Below are 13,188 nucleotides of genomic sequence, written 5' to 3'. Positions count from 1 at the left end.
AAACCTCTGCCTGCACCCCAAAGCTAACTGGGACTGTCTCCCCCCAAGTGCTACACTAGCCAACCCAGGTGTCTGTCCAGTGGTGGACTGTGCCCTCTTGGGGCACTGGGAGTCGCACTTAGAGTGTCCATGCCTGTAGCACTCTAAGCATTTGGGGATGAATTTCCTTAATGTTTTATCAAAATACCCTGACTTCTTCCCAAATCTAGAAGAGGAATGGTATCCATCCCCCCCTTGGGAATTCTTTTGGCGGCCTTTTGAGAACTCCTTATCTTTAAGTTTTTCTCCCCCCTCTTTCTTCTGTTGGGAACCCTGACCACCTTTGTGGGAGTCCCCCCAAATGCCTTCTTGGACACTTGGGTGCTAACCCAGAGGTACGCCTCCTCTGCAAGCTTCCTTGGGTCAGTCAGCTTACTATCTACCAAGTGCTGGCGCAACTCTGTAAAATAAATATTGAGCATATGCTCTCTCAGAATCAATCATCTACTTTGCTGCCCCACACCCATCCATCCAGAGCCTTGTTGGAGAAATCATAACAATCCACCCAAGTTTGTGTTGAAAGTTTGGTGCTGTTCCTGAACCTCTGATGGTACCTCTCAGGGGTCAGCCCAAACTTGGCCAGTAAAGCACCTTTCATGTGTGAGTAGTAATTTCTATTCTGTGGAGCAAGTGTGAGAAATGTATCCCTCCCTAATGATGGTATATAAAACCACACGGCTGCCCCCCCAGTGCTCCTCAGGTGCCCCATGGGCCCTTATTGCAACTTCATAGACAGACAGACACTTATCAATGTCATCTCCCACCACAACACTTGGCACCACATTCTTGGGTATACAAACCTGTTTGTTCCCAACCGGTCTTGCACGTATGCTGCCACCATCACTGCTGGACTCAGACTGTCTCGCCTTGATCTCCAGCTCCTTGAGACTCAGTTCATGAGCCAACAACAGTTTTTTCTCAGCCAAAGCTCTCGCAGCTGCAGCTTCAGCTCTTTCAGCTGAAATCTGTTTGACTGCTCTCTCAGCCTCAGCTTGCTTGGCTTCTCTCTCTGCTCTCCTTTCCTCCTTTTGAGCCTCAATTTTTAACTTTGCCATCTGCAACTGAAACTCTCTCTCCTCTCTCCTTTCCTCTGCGGTCAGGCTTTGATCAGAGACACTGCTCCCTGGTTTTGCAGGGGGCACAATTGCTTGGGGTGGTCTCCCTTAACTTTTTGCCTCTGTTTCCCAGGTTGTTGATGTGTGCTGGACTCTGATTTTGCTGTTTTTGTCACTCTGGCTGCAGCCCAAGCTGCTGGCGAGGAGCAAAGCACTCACCTGATCTACTGGGAGGATGGCCTCCTGTATAGTGAGCCTAAGGTTCCTGAGCCTGGGTCAGCTCGTATGCTGGTGGTACCCCAGTGCTTCAGGGCCTTCCTACTGGGATGGCTCATGATGTGCATTTGGCAGGATATCTGGGGCAGGACAGGACCTATAAGAAGCTTGTCTCCCACTTCTAATGGCCCCAGATGAGCAAGCATTCTGCTGCACACTGCAGGTCTTGCCCAACTTGCCAGTCAAGCCGCAAGAGTGGGGGGAAAAGTAAGGCTCCCCTTCAAACTTTACCTGTGGTTAGCACTCCCTTTGAGAGGGTAGGTATTGACATTGTGGGGCCTCTGGACCCCAAGACAGCCTTGGCCAACAGGTTCATCCTCGTCTTGGTGGACCATGCCACCCGGTACCCAGAAGCCATTCCTCTGAGGTCTGTCACTTCCCCTGTGGTGGGTTGTGCACCGATGGTGGTTTTTACCCACATGGGGTTACCCAAGGAAGTGGTATCTGATAGGGGTACCATCTTCATATCCAGGTATATGAAGTCTCTGTGGAAAGTGTGTGGGGTAACCAACTAGTTCTCACCACACCTTATCGCCCCCAAAGTAATGGTCTGGTTGAGAAATTCAACCGCAACTTGAAAGGCATGATCATGGGCCTGTTAGAGCCCTTGAGGTGGAAGTGGGACGTCCTCTTGCCATGCCTTCTGTTCGCCTACAGGGAGGTGCCTCAAAAGGGACTTGGGTTTAGTCCCTTTGAGCTGAATTATGGCCACCCTGTGAGGGGACCTTTGAGTCTGGTAAAGGAAGCTTTGGAGAAAGCTCCTAGTAAACCCCCCAGGGTATATTTAGCTACATGCTGGCTTTGAGAAACCAGACTGCCTGCTTCAGGAGTCTCACTCAGGAGAAGCTGCAAGCAAGCCAGGAGGATATGAAACGCTGGTATGACCAGAATGCCACTCTGGTCGAGTTTCAACCTGGTCAGAAAGTGTGTGTGATGGCACCAGTGGAGCCTAGGCTGCTCCAGGATAAGTGGACTGGGCCATTTGAGGTGGTGGAGCGCAAGACGGAAGTCACCTACCTGGTGGACTTGCAGTCTCCAAGGAAACCTTTAAGGTTCCTGCATGTCAACAGCCTCAAACCTCATTTTGAGCAGTCTGAACTGTCCATGTTTCTTGTGACAGATGACGGGTGGAGGAGGAGAGTGAGCCTTTTCCTGACCTCCTGTCTGCAGGAGAAAAAGATGGGTCAGTGGAGGGAGTGATCCTCTCCCCCTCCCTGACTAAGGAGCAGCAAGGTGACTGTCGCCACATGTTGGGACAGTTTGCCTCACTGTTTCCCCCTGATCCCAGGAGTCAGACACTTGTGCACACATGATGTGGACACTGGGGACAGTACACCTATTAATCAAAAGGTTTACAGGGTGACCGACAGGGTCAGGGCATGCATTAAGGATGAAATATACAAAATGCTTGCCCTAGGGGTTATTGAGCACTCCAGCAGTCCTTGGGCCAGCCCAGTGGTATTGGTCCCAAAGGCTGCTGCACCTGGTGCCACTCCAGAACTCAGGTTCTGTGTGGACCACCGGGGACTCAATGTGGTCAGCAAGACTGACGCACACCTCATCCCCCGAGCTGATGAGCTCATTGACTGGTTAGGAGCTGCCAAGTACCTCAGTACGTTGACTTAACATCTGGGTACTGGCAGATTGCCTTAACTGAGGGGGGGGGCAAGGAGAGGTCAGCATTCTCTACCCCAGATGGACACTTTCAATTTAAAGTCATGCCATTTGGGATGTAGGATGCCCCTGCCACCTTTCAGAGGTTGGTCGACCAGGTGTTGGCTGGGATGGATGAGTTTAGGGCCGCCTACCTGGATGACATTGCTGTTTTCAGATCCATATGGGAGGAACACCTGCAACACCTCTGGAGGGTGTTAGAGGCCCTGCAGAAGGCAGGCCTCACTATTAAGGCGAGCAAGTGCCAAATAGGGCAGGGTTCTGTGGTGTACTTAGGACACCAATTGGGGAGTGACCAAGTGGCACCCCTACAGCCTAAGGCTACAGCCTAAGATTGACACAAGTCTGGCTTGGGAGCCTCCCAAGACCCAGACTGAAGTGAGAGCCTTTTTAGGTCTCACAGGATACTGCAGGAGGTTTGTAAAAGGATATGGTACCATTGTTACCCCCTTAACTGAGTTGACTTCGAAGAAGCAACCCAGGAAAGTGATCTGGACAGAGGCTTGCCAGAACACTTTTGATGCCCTGAAAGCTGTCATGTGCACAGCACCTGTGCTGAAGGCACCTGACTACTCCAAGGAGTTTGTTGTGCAAACGGACGCCTCAGAGCATGGTATTGGAGCAGTAAACACACAGCTTAATGAAGAGGGCCTAGATCAAGCCATAACCTTCATTAGCAGGAGGTTACTACCCAGGGAACGTAGGAGTGTCACAGAACGTGAAGCGTTTGCTGTGGTCTGGGAACTGAAGAAGCTAAGACCCTACTTGTTTGGGACTCACTTCCGAGTTCAGACCGACCACAGGCCCCTCAGATGGTTAATGCAGATGAGGGGTGAGAATCCAAAACTGTTGAGGTGGTCCATTTCCCTACATGGGATGGACTTTACAGTGGAACACTGTCCTGGTACAGAACACGCCAATGCTGATGGTCTGTCCAGGTTCTAGTGATGAGAACTCCCATGAGGTTGGGTAGTTGCTCCCCACTTTCAGCTGGGGGAACATGTGTAAGGCTTTTCATCCTTGGCGTGGTCTCCCTTAACTTTTTGCCTTTGTTTCCAAGCTTGTTGATGTGTGCTGGACTCTGATTTTGCTGTTTTTGTTACTCTGGGCACTTTACCACTGCTAACCAGTGCTAAAGTGCAAGTGCCCCTTTACAAAATGTGTATTTAATTGGTTTATCCATGATTGGCATATTTGATTTATTAGTAAGTCCCTAGTACAGTGCACTAGAAGTGCCCAGGGCCTGTAAATCAAATGCTACTACTGGGCCAGCAGCACTGGTTTTGCCACCCACATAAGTAGCTCTGTAATCATGTCTCAGACCTGACACTGCAGTGATTGTGTGCAGTTTTAACTGTAAATTTGACTTGTCAAGTGTACCTACTTGCCAGGCCTAAACATTCCCTTTTCTTACATGTAAGGCACCCCTAAGGTAGGCCCAAGGTAGCCCCAAGGGCAGGGTGCAGCGTATGGTTAAGGTAGGGCATATAGTAATGTGTTTTATATGTCCTAACAGTGAAATACTGCTAAATTCATTTTTCACTGTTGCAAGGCCTGTCCCTCTCATAGGTTAACATGGGGGCTACCTTTACCTCTGATTAAAGTGTAGATTCCCTTTGAGAGGGGATGGACATGTGGAATTTGGGGTGTCTGAGCTCACAATTTAAAAATAAATCTTTTAGTAAAGTTTTTTTTTTAGATTGTGTGTTTGAAAATGCCACTTTTAGAAAATGATTATTTTGTTGCTTGTACCATTTCTGTGACTCTGCCTGTTTGTGGATTCCCTGTCTGGGTCAGTTTGACAGTTGGACTGGTTGCACCTCACACTAGACAGTGACACAAAGGGAGCTGGGGTGTAGCCTGCATATCCTGATGAGCCATCTGTGCTAGGAGGATGGGGAGGAGTGGTCACTCACACCTGAAAGGGCTGTGCCTGCCCTCATACAATGCAGTCTCCAACCCCCTGGTGAGTGACTGGGGCCTGGCCTGGGCAAGGCAGGATTTCACATTCAAGAGAGACTTTGCTTTGAAGTAGGCCTACTTTGAGAAATTGGGTATAAGAAGGGCACCCAAAACCACAGACTTTAGAACACTTCTAGAAACCAAGAGGAACCTCTGCCTGGAGAAGAGCTGAAGAGCTGAGGAACAAGATCTGCCCTGCCTGTGACTATGCTTTGTGGAGCTATCCTGCAGTTGCTGCTTCTGTCAGAGTAAGACGGCAAAGACTGGATTTTATGTGCCTTCCATCTTGTGAAGATCCCCAAGGGCTTGATTTAGAGCGTGCCTCCTTTTGTTTGAAGTCTCAAGGACAGCAAAGACTACTCTCTGCCAGCACCTAGAGTCTCTGGAGAGACTCCTACTTTGCCCTGTGGTGCCAATCCAGTTCCTGGGACCCTGAAAGGAGAAGCTGGCAGTCTAAGAGGAAGAAATCCAAGCACAGAACTCCGTGCGGGGATAAGATCGACAAGACTGTGATCTGCGGCTGTGAAGTCAAAGCGCCGCCGGCTTCGCGGCTGAAAATTGAGGCTCACCTGTAACGTGGCCGAAGAATCGATTCACGGAGCTGGAGAAACGACGTGCAGCATCGCTGACCAAGGCTGGTGAGATCGCAACCCACGCTGCGTGGTTTTCGGATAATCGTGCAGCTGGATTTGCGACGCAAACACCGATGGGCGTGTAAAAACAACTCAAGCCCTGCCCGGACCCGAGAGTGCTGACCGGATCGATGCATCGCTCTCCTGTGCAGAGAAGAAACAACGCACCCCGACCCGACGAAAGGGGAAATGACGCAGGGGCTTGCTCGTGAGTGAAATCAATGCATCGTAAGCCCTTTTTGACGCACACTCGCCTGTGCAGGGTTATTTTTGATGCACCCATGGTACATTTTCACACTAACAGTGTTAGTGTGTGTTTAAAACTACATGAAGACTCTTTTTGCTTTTTAATTGATAACTTGACTTGTGGATTGTGGATTTTTGTTGTTTTGGGTTCGTTTTGTTTAGGTAAATATTCTAAGTTTTTCTAAACCTGTGTTGTGTCATTTTGTAGTGTTTTCATTAAGTTACTGTGTGTGTTGGTACAAATACTTTACACGTAGCACTCTGAAGTTAAGCCTACTGCTTATGCCAAGCTACGAAGGGGGAGAGCAGGGGTTAGCTGAGGGTGATTCTCTTTTACCCTGACTAGAGTGAGGGGCCTTGCTTGGACAGGGGGTAACCTGACTGCCAACCAAAGTCCCCATTTCTAACAGTCACCATGTGAAGACAAGACATTTTGTTGTTCATTGTTTTACACTGTTTATCATTCCGGTATTGACATAGTGTTTCTTCCCCCCATGGGCTCTCTTGAGGAGAGCCCGTAGTTGCCTTTAGGCATAGTTGAGCACAATTTCCGATTTTATGAGAATCACAGGTCATATTATAACATGCATTTGACGTGGTAATATTGTAAGTAATCACTTGTATCAAGTTGTCCCACTTTTCATCCATTACTTCTTGGCAAAATCTACAGTATTAGTAGGGACACATAGATTTCTTGAACTTTCTCCATCTTTGTTAGTGGCATTAATAAGGAAAACTTTTGCAGGAGAAGGAATGGCCTCCAGACATGTGGAAATGACATCCACCGTACTTTGCATCAGGGCCATGCAGAAATCCGACCTGTTGTGTATGACTCGTGCTAGATGAGTCCAAACATTATTGGTCAAGTGCAGTAAAGGTGTCGATCAGCGTCATTGGTCAATCATTTTGGAGCTGGGGCTTTCGGTCCCTCCCGACCCTACATGCCCAAATGGAGACCACATAGCACAGCTAGCACATAGACACCTCGTAGTATGATCTGTAAAAGAAACAAGTATGATCATTGTTGCAAATAATATTTATCAGCTGGTATATGCTCCCACCTCTCCTTTCCGGGTTTCATGGTCAACAGAATGTTATCCTTGCCCTTAGCTATGATTTCTGCTGGTTCTGGAAGATGATTTGGGGATTCGACCCATACCTTAGAACCAGAGTTTTTGTCAATTGAGCCAAACCTCCCTCTCCACGCACAGTAAGAAGGGCTGGGGCAGTCCCCTTTTTCACTATTCCTACATACACTGGGATAATCACAATCTGCACAACTCTGTCTCCAGATTGTATTATCAATACAGTCTCTCCACTATTCAGGAGAATGGTTTTGATTTCTCCTTGGTAGTCTGCATCGATCACAACTCCCAAGACCTGTATACCTTTGAGTACCAACCCAGATCTGAGAGCAATCAATTCACAATGCTCTGGGGGAATCTGTATTGCAACACCTGTTTCACAGAGTGCCATGTGTCTTGGTTTCAATGTGTGAGCCTTTAAGACATGTAGCTCATGACCTGTAGATTCTGGTGTTACTTGGTAAGGAGCGCTAAGGCTCCTGGTTATATTTCCCAATACATGATGGTGTTAGTCACTACATGGGTTTGTATTTGTAATGCTGGGGGTAACATCTGCATTAGGGGAGTCTCAGCATTTGTCAGTGGTCTGGTATTCAAAATTTAGAGGGCTTTATTTAAATACTCTCTCCAGTTTCTCAAGGTTCCATCTGATAGTTTTCATAATTGGGCTTTCAGCAAGCTGTTCAACCTCTAAATCAGTCCTGCAGCTTGTGGATAATATGGAATGTGATAAATCCCCTCAATATTGTATTGTAAACAATAATCTTGCACCAATTTTCCTTTCAAATGTGACCTGTTGTCACTCTGGACTTGAGTGGGACTCTGTAATATAACATTAACAATGCCAGAGTTTTGATGGTGTTGTACTGCGTGGCATGTTTGCAAGGGATGGCTATCAGGTAACCAGAATAAGTGTTGACTACTGTGCAAGCGTATTGACACTCACGACTGGTGTGTAGTGGCCCAATGTAATTAATTTGCCATATCTGTCCTGGCAACTTCCCATTCCCCAACTGACTGTTTGCGGGACAGATCTCTGTTGTGTGTGTTGACAAGTAGGGCTCTGCATGATCACAGTTTTTATCAAGTCTAGGGGAATGTGCATTCCTCTAATATCTGCCCCCCTGTAAGTAGCTTTCTCTCTCAGATATCCACATTTTTGGTGCACCCACTTATCCATCCCCCACCAAGTCAGAATCTGGTGTCGCCACCTCCGCCTGTGAGATTTTGGCTTTGTCATCTGCAAGGAAATTGAACCCTGGGGGCATCAACATGATACACAGTAACGGTAACATGTTCTAGCATTTCCCAAATCTATTGCCACAACTCCTTGCCTCACATCTCCTTTGAATATATTTGCCAGTTATGTGCATGCCATGTGGGAAGCCAGTAGAACAAGAATCAATATAAATATGACAAGTCCAGATAATTCTTGTTTCAGTACCTGATACACAGTGTACAGTTCTGCATATTGACTACTCTTCCCTTCTCCTGTAGTAGATAACAATTTCTTGGTAACTGGGTTATATGACACTGCTTTCCAGTGTCTTTTGGCCCCCACATAATTGGCTGAACCATCAGTAAACCATATATACTGCCTATCCTCAAGGGAAAAGGATTTAAATGGCTCACCCCATCTCACTGGTGACTCTTTTATCTGTGGTACCTCCTGCACCCTCTCAGGCGCTTGTGACACCTGTTCATGTAGAGCTGCAGTCCTTGCTGGTCCCACTCAGGCCTTGTCCTGTATGTACCATTTCTAACATATGATACTAGCTTCTTGTGCATGTCGTATGCAGTGAGTTTTAGGGGAACTCATCCTCACTGCATTATTGGAATCTCAGGCCTCAGAATCACATTATGACCTAGAGTCATTTGCTCAGTATCCACTAGAGCCCAGTAACAAGCAAGTAACTGTTTCTCAAAGGGAGCGTTTTGCTCTCCAGCATCAGGTAACTTTTTAGTCAAGAAACCCAGGGGCACCCTCGTTCTTCCTCATTTTTGCCACATGCTCCAATTTGTATATTGCCCCTGAACGGTTACATGCAAGTCAATGTCTCCTTCATGCACTGGCCATAAATCTAAAGCCTGTTGAATCGCCTCCTTTGCCAAGTCAAACACACACTGCTGCTGTTCTGGCAGTCAAACTCATGCTTCTTTCTTGTCACTTTGTACAAAGGGGCCAAAACCTGAGTCAAGTGAGGGATATGCTGTCTCTAAAAACCAAACAATCCAATGAATTGCTGTGTCTCCTGCTTGGTGCGAGGAGTGGCAAATTCTAACATCTTTTGCTTTGCCTGCTGTAAACACCACTCTATGTCCCTGATTCCAATGAATTTCTAGAAACTTCACATTTTGAGAGGGTCCCTGTGTCTTATCTGGATTAATCATCCACCCTTTGCTCTGCAAGAGTTCTTCAACCCGGTCCAACTGAGTCTGCATCTATTTTTGTGTCTCTCCCTAAATGTTCACATCATCAATGTAATGGGTCAATTGTACCCCGGAAATGGCAGATACTTCATCCAGGTCTTCTGCCACCAGCCGGTGACAGATGGTGGGGCTATGTAAATAGCCTTGGGGGATTTGTAGCATCCGGAATTGTCTGCCACCATGTGAAAAACTGAATTGCTCTTGACACTCAGGGGCCAATGGTACAGAAAAAAATACATTATCAATATCAATGGTTTCATACCAGGTCCCTTTATGTTTGAATATTCTTTCAATCAAAGTGATGGTGTCTGGACCGCAGCAGTCAAAGGGGGTATATATTTATTCAACTCGTGTGTCAACTTCAGGGCAGTGCGTGCTCTACGGGTGACTGAAATGCAAAAACCCAGCACTTATGAGATAACGTAATTCATGCATTATGCTGATATGCTGTTGTTTAACCTTTTTCAATGCAGAGTTTAATCCTGAAGACTTATATTCAAGGTGCTTATAAATACTGTTCATTTGCAATGTATTGCTGCAGGCTTTCAGGGTGTGTCAGGGTGTGGTCCCTTTCCAGGGCCTTCTAGAAGCTTTCTCTGCAGTGTGACTGGGTGTGGTTTGTGGGCTGGGCCAGACTCTATATAAGGGAGCCATCCCAGCTCCACGTGCTCAATATTCAGAGGTCCCGGTGCAGAGCAGCAGCAATTTCCCGAGCTCCTGTTCCGGAGGCCTACTTTGATCTTCCAGGCCTTGCCCATCCTTGTATTGGTGATCCCTGATCAGGGCGGTAAGACGGAGGTTGGGCTCGGCCCCCGATTCCGTTTTCGAAGGCATTTGAGTTCTTTGGCCATAATTTCCTTGTAGAGAGATTTTACCTTGTGTGTGTGAAGGTGCTCTTGGTTTTTCTGGCATTTACATTTTGATATTCGAATCGGCAAGACGCGCGATTTATTTCTCGTCTTTAACTCTTGATATTCATTGTGCGCTACCATTTCTTGGCAGTTACATGGTGGCATTCGAATCGGCAAGATGCGCGATTCATTTCTCGTGTTTTAACTCTTGATATTCATTGTGCCCGACCATTTCTTGGCAGTTACATGGTGGCATTCGAATCGGCAAGACGTGCGATTCATTTCTCGTGTTTAACTCTTGGTATTCATTGTGCGTTACCATTTCTTGGCAGTTGCATGGTGGCATTCGAATCGGCAAGGCGTGTGATTCATTTCTTGTGTTTTAACTCTTGATATTTATTGTGTGCTACCATTTCTTGACAGTTACATGGTGGCATTCGAATCAGCAAGACACGCGATTAATTTCTCGTGTTTTAACTCTTGATATTCATTGTGCGCTACCATTTCTTGGCAGTTACATGGTGGCATTCGAATCGGCAAGATGCGAGATTCATTTCTCGTGTTTTAACTCTTGATATTCATTGTGCCCCACCATTTCTTGGCAGTTACATGGTAGCATTCGAATCGGCAAGACGTGCGATTCATTTCTCGTGTTTAACTCTTGGTATTCATTGTGCGTTACCATTTCTTGGCAGTTGCACGGTGGCATTCGAATCGGCAAGGCATGTGATTCATTTATCGTGTTTTAACTCTTGATATTTATTGTGCGCTACCATTTCTTGGCAGTTACATGGTGGCATTCGAATCAGCAAGACACGCGATTCATTTCTCGTGTTTTAACTCTTGATATTCATTGTGCGCTACCATTTCTTGGCAATTACATAGTGGCATTCGAATCGGCAAGGCACGCGATTACATTCTCGTGTTTAACTCTTGATATTCATTGTGCGCAAGCATTTCTTGGCATTTACATAGTGACATTTGAATCGGCAAGATGCGCAATTCATTCCTTGTGTTTAACCCTTGATACTCATTGTGCGCAACCATTTTATGGCATTTACATGGTGGTATTCGAATCGGCAAGACACGCGCTTCATTCCTTGTGTTTAACTCTTGATACTCATGGAGGGCAACCATTTCATGGTATTTACATGGTGGCATTCAAATCAGCAAGACGCATGACTCATTCCTTGTGTTTAACTCTTGATACGCATTGTGCGCAACCATTTCTTGGCATTTACAAGGTGACATTCTAATCGGCAAGAAGCACGATTCATTCACGCAATAAAAACTTGATGTTTCAGATCGCTTGAGTGTGCGCAATCATTTCATGGCATTTGCATATTCTTGTTGAAATCAGCAATGTGCGCAATTCATGTTTCTGCATTTAAAACTAAGGCCCTCATTACAACATTGGCGGGCGGCAACCGCCGCCTGCCAAGTTGTATCCGCCGGGTGGCCGCCAATGCAGCCGCACTTCCGCGGAGGCCATTTGGAGAAACCAGGTTTCTGCCCGCTGGCTCAGCGGGGATCTCGGCCGCAACACTGGAGCCGGCTCCAAATTGAGCAGGCGGTGTTGCGGCGGTGCGACGGGTGCAGTTGCACCCGTCGCGCTTTTCACTGTCTGCCATGCAGACAGTGAAAAGCTCCATGGGGCAGTGGCAGGGGGCCCCTGCACTGCCCATGCCAGGGGCCTGCGACTCCCCGTTCTGCCAGCCTTTTCATGGTGGTTCATATCGCCATGAAAAGGTTGGCGGGAGTGGGACTCATAATCCCCTAGGCAGCGCTGCAAGCAGCGCTGCCATGGGGGATTACAACCACCGGGACAAAAGTGGCGGGAAACCGCTGGGACAAAAGTGGCAGGAAAACTCCGGTCCCGGCGGTGCGACCGCTGAGTTTGTACCGCCAGCCTGTTGGCGGTACAAACTCCAGAACAGCCCTGGCGGACTTTGAACGCCAGGGTTGTAATGAGGGCCTAAGTGCTAAAATTGTAGATGTTACATTATATGTGCATAATAAGGCCCATATTTATACTTTTTTAGCGCTGCATTTACGTCGTTTTTTTATGCAAAATCAGCGCAAACTTACAAGACACAATTGTATTTTTTTAGTTTGCGCCGTTTTTGCGTCAAAAAGCGGCGCAAATGCGGCGCTAAAAAAGTATAAATATGGGCCTAAGTCCCTTAATACAACTCCTATTGTGTTCCAGAAAACGTTCAGATTATTTTCTTGTCCTCAGGCAAAAAGACCATGTTTGATTTTGAAAACATAATTCTAGAGGGTTCTTATGTTCCTAGTCAATGTGTAACATTTCATTAAGAGATTCATTGAGAAGTTGTTGTATTAATCATTCTTGATTCCTTCCCAGGTAACCAGATGCCTTGAGACCTAGTTATTTAGTCCATGCTTAAGTTATCCATGGTTACAGTATGACAATGCTTAGAATCATAGTCTAGTAAAGATTAATGTGATACAATCTTGATATTGCATGTTTTAACCATTTGTTTCCTACAGGTCTCCTTCCTAGCTGTTCCCATCCTAATCCCCTTTTCCGCCACTTGGAATCTTTCAGCCTCTGTGATTCATCTATCAGAGTATTGGAGCTGTCTAGTGGTGGACATGTTGGGAACGTGCGCAGACCCCGAGGATCTGGTCTCCCTGACATCGCGGTACTCAACTGTCATTCTATAGCACCCGTCAGGTAGGTGCACAGGCCACAAAGGATTATTCTATTCATTGCTGTCTGGAGCTACCACACCAGCCTCAATCAACTCCTGTAAAGTCTTACTTATTTCCTCATGGCCCCATGGAATACAGTACTGTTTTAACTTAATCACCTTGGTTACTGGGGGCACCTTCACTGGGGGTATTTTCAGATGACCCATCCTCAGTGCTGTCACTGAAATGTATCTCTTTGATCCAAATTGATAACAACCAT

Source organism: Pleurodeles waltl, chromosome 10, assembly GCF_031143425.1.
Source record: "Pleurodeles waltl isolate 20211129_DDA chromosome 10, aPleWal1.hap1.20221129, whole genome shotgun sequence".
NCBI lineage: Eukaryota > Metazoa > Chordata > Amphibia > Caudata > Salamandridae > Pleurodeles > Pleurodeles waltl.
Note: the sequence above shows the minus strand (reverse complement) of the source record.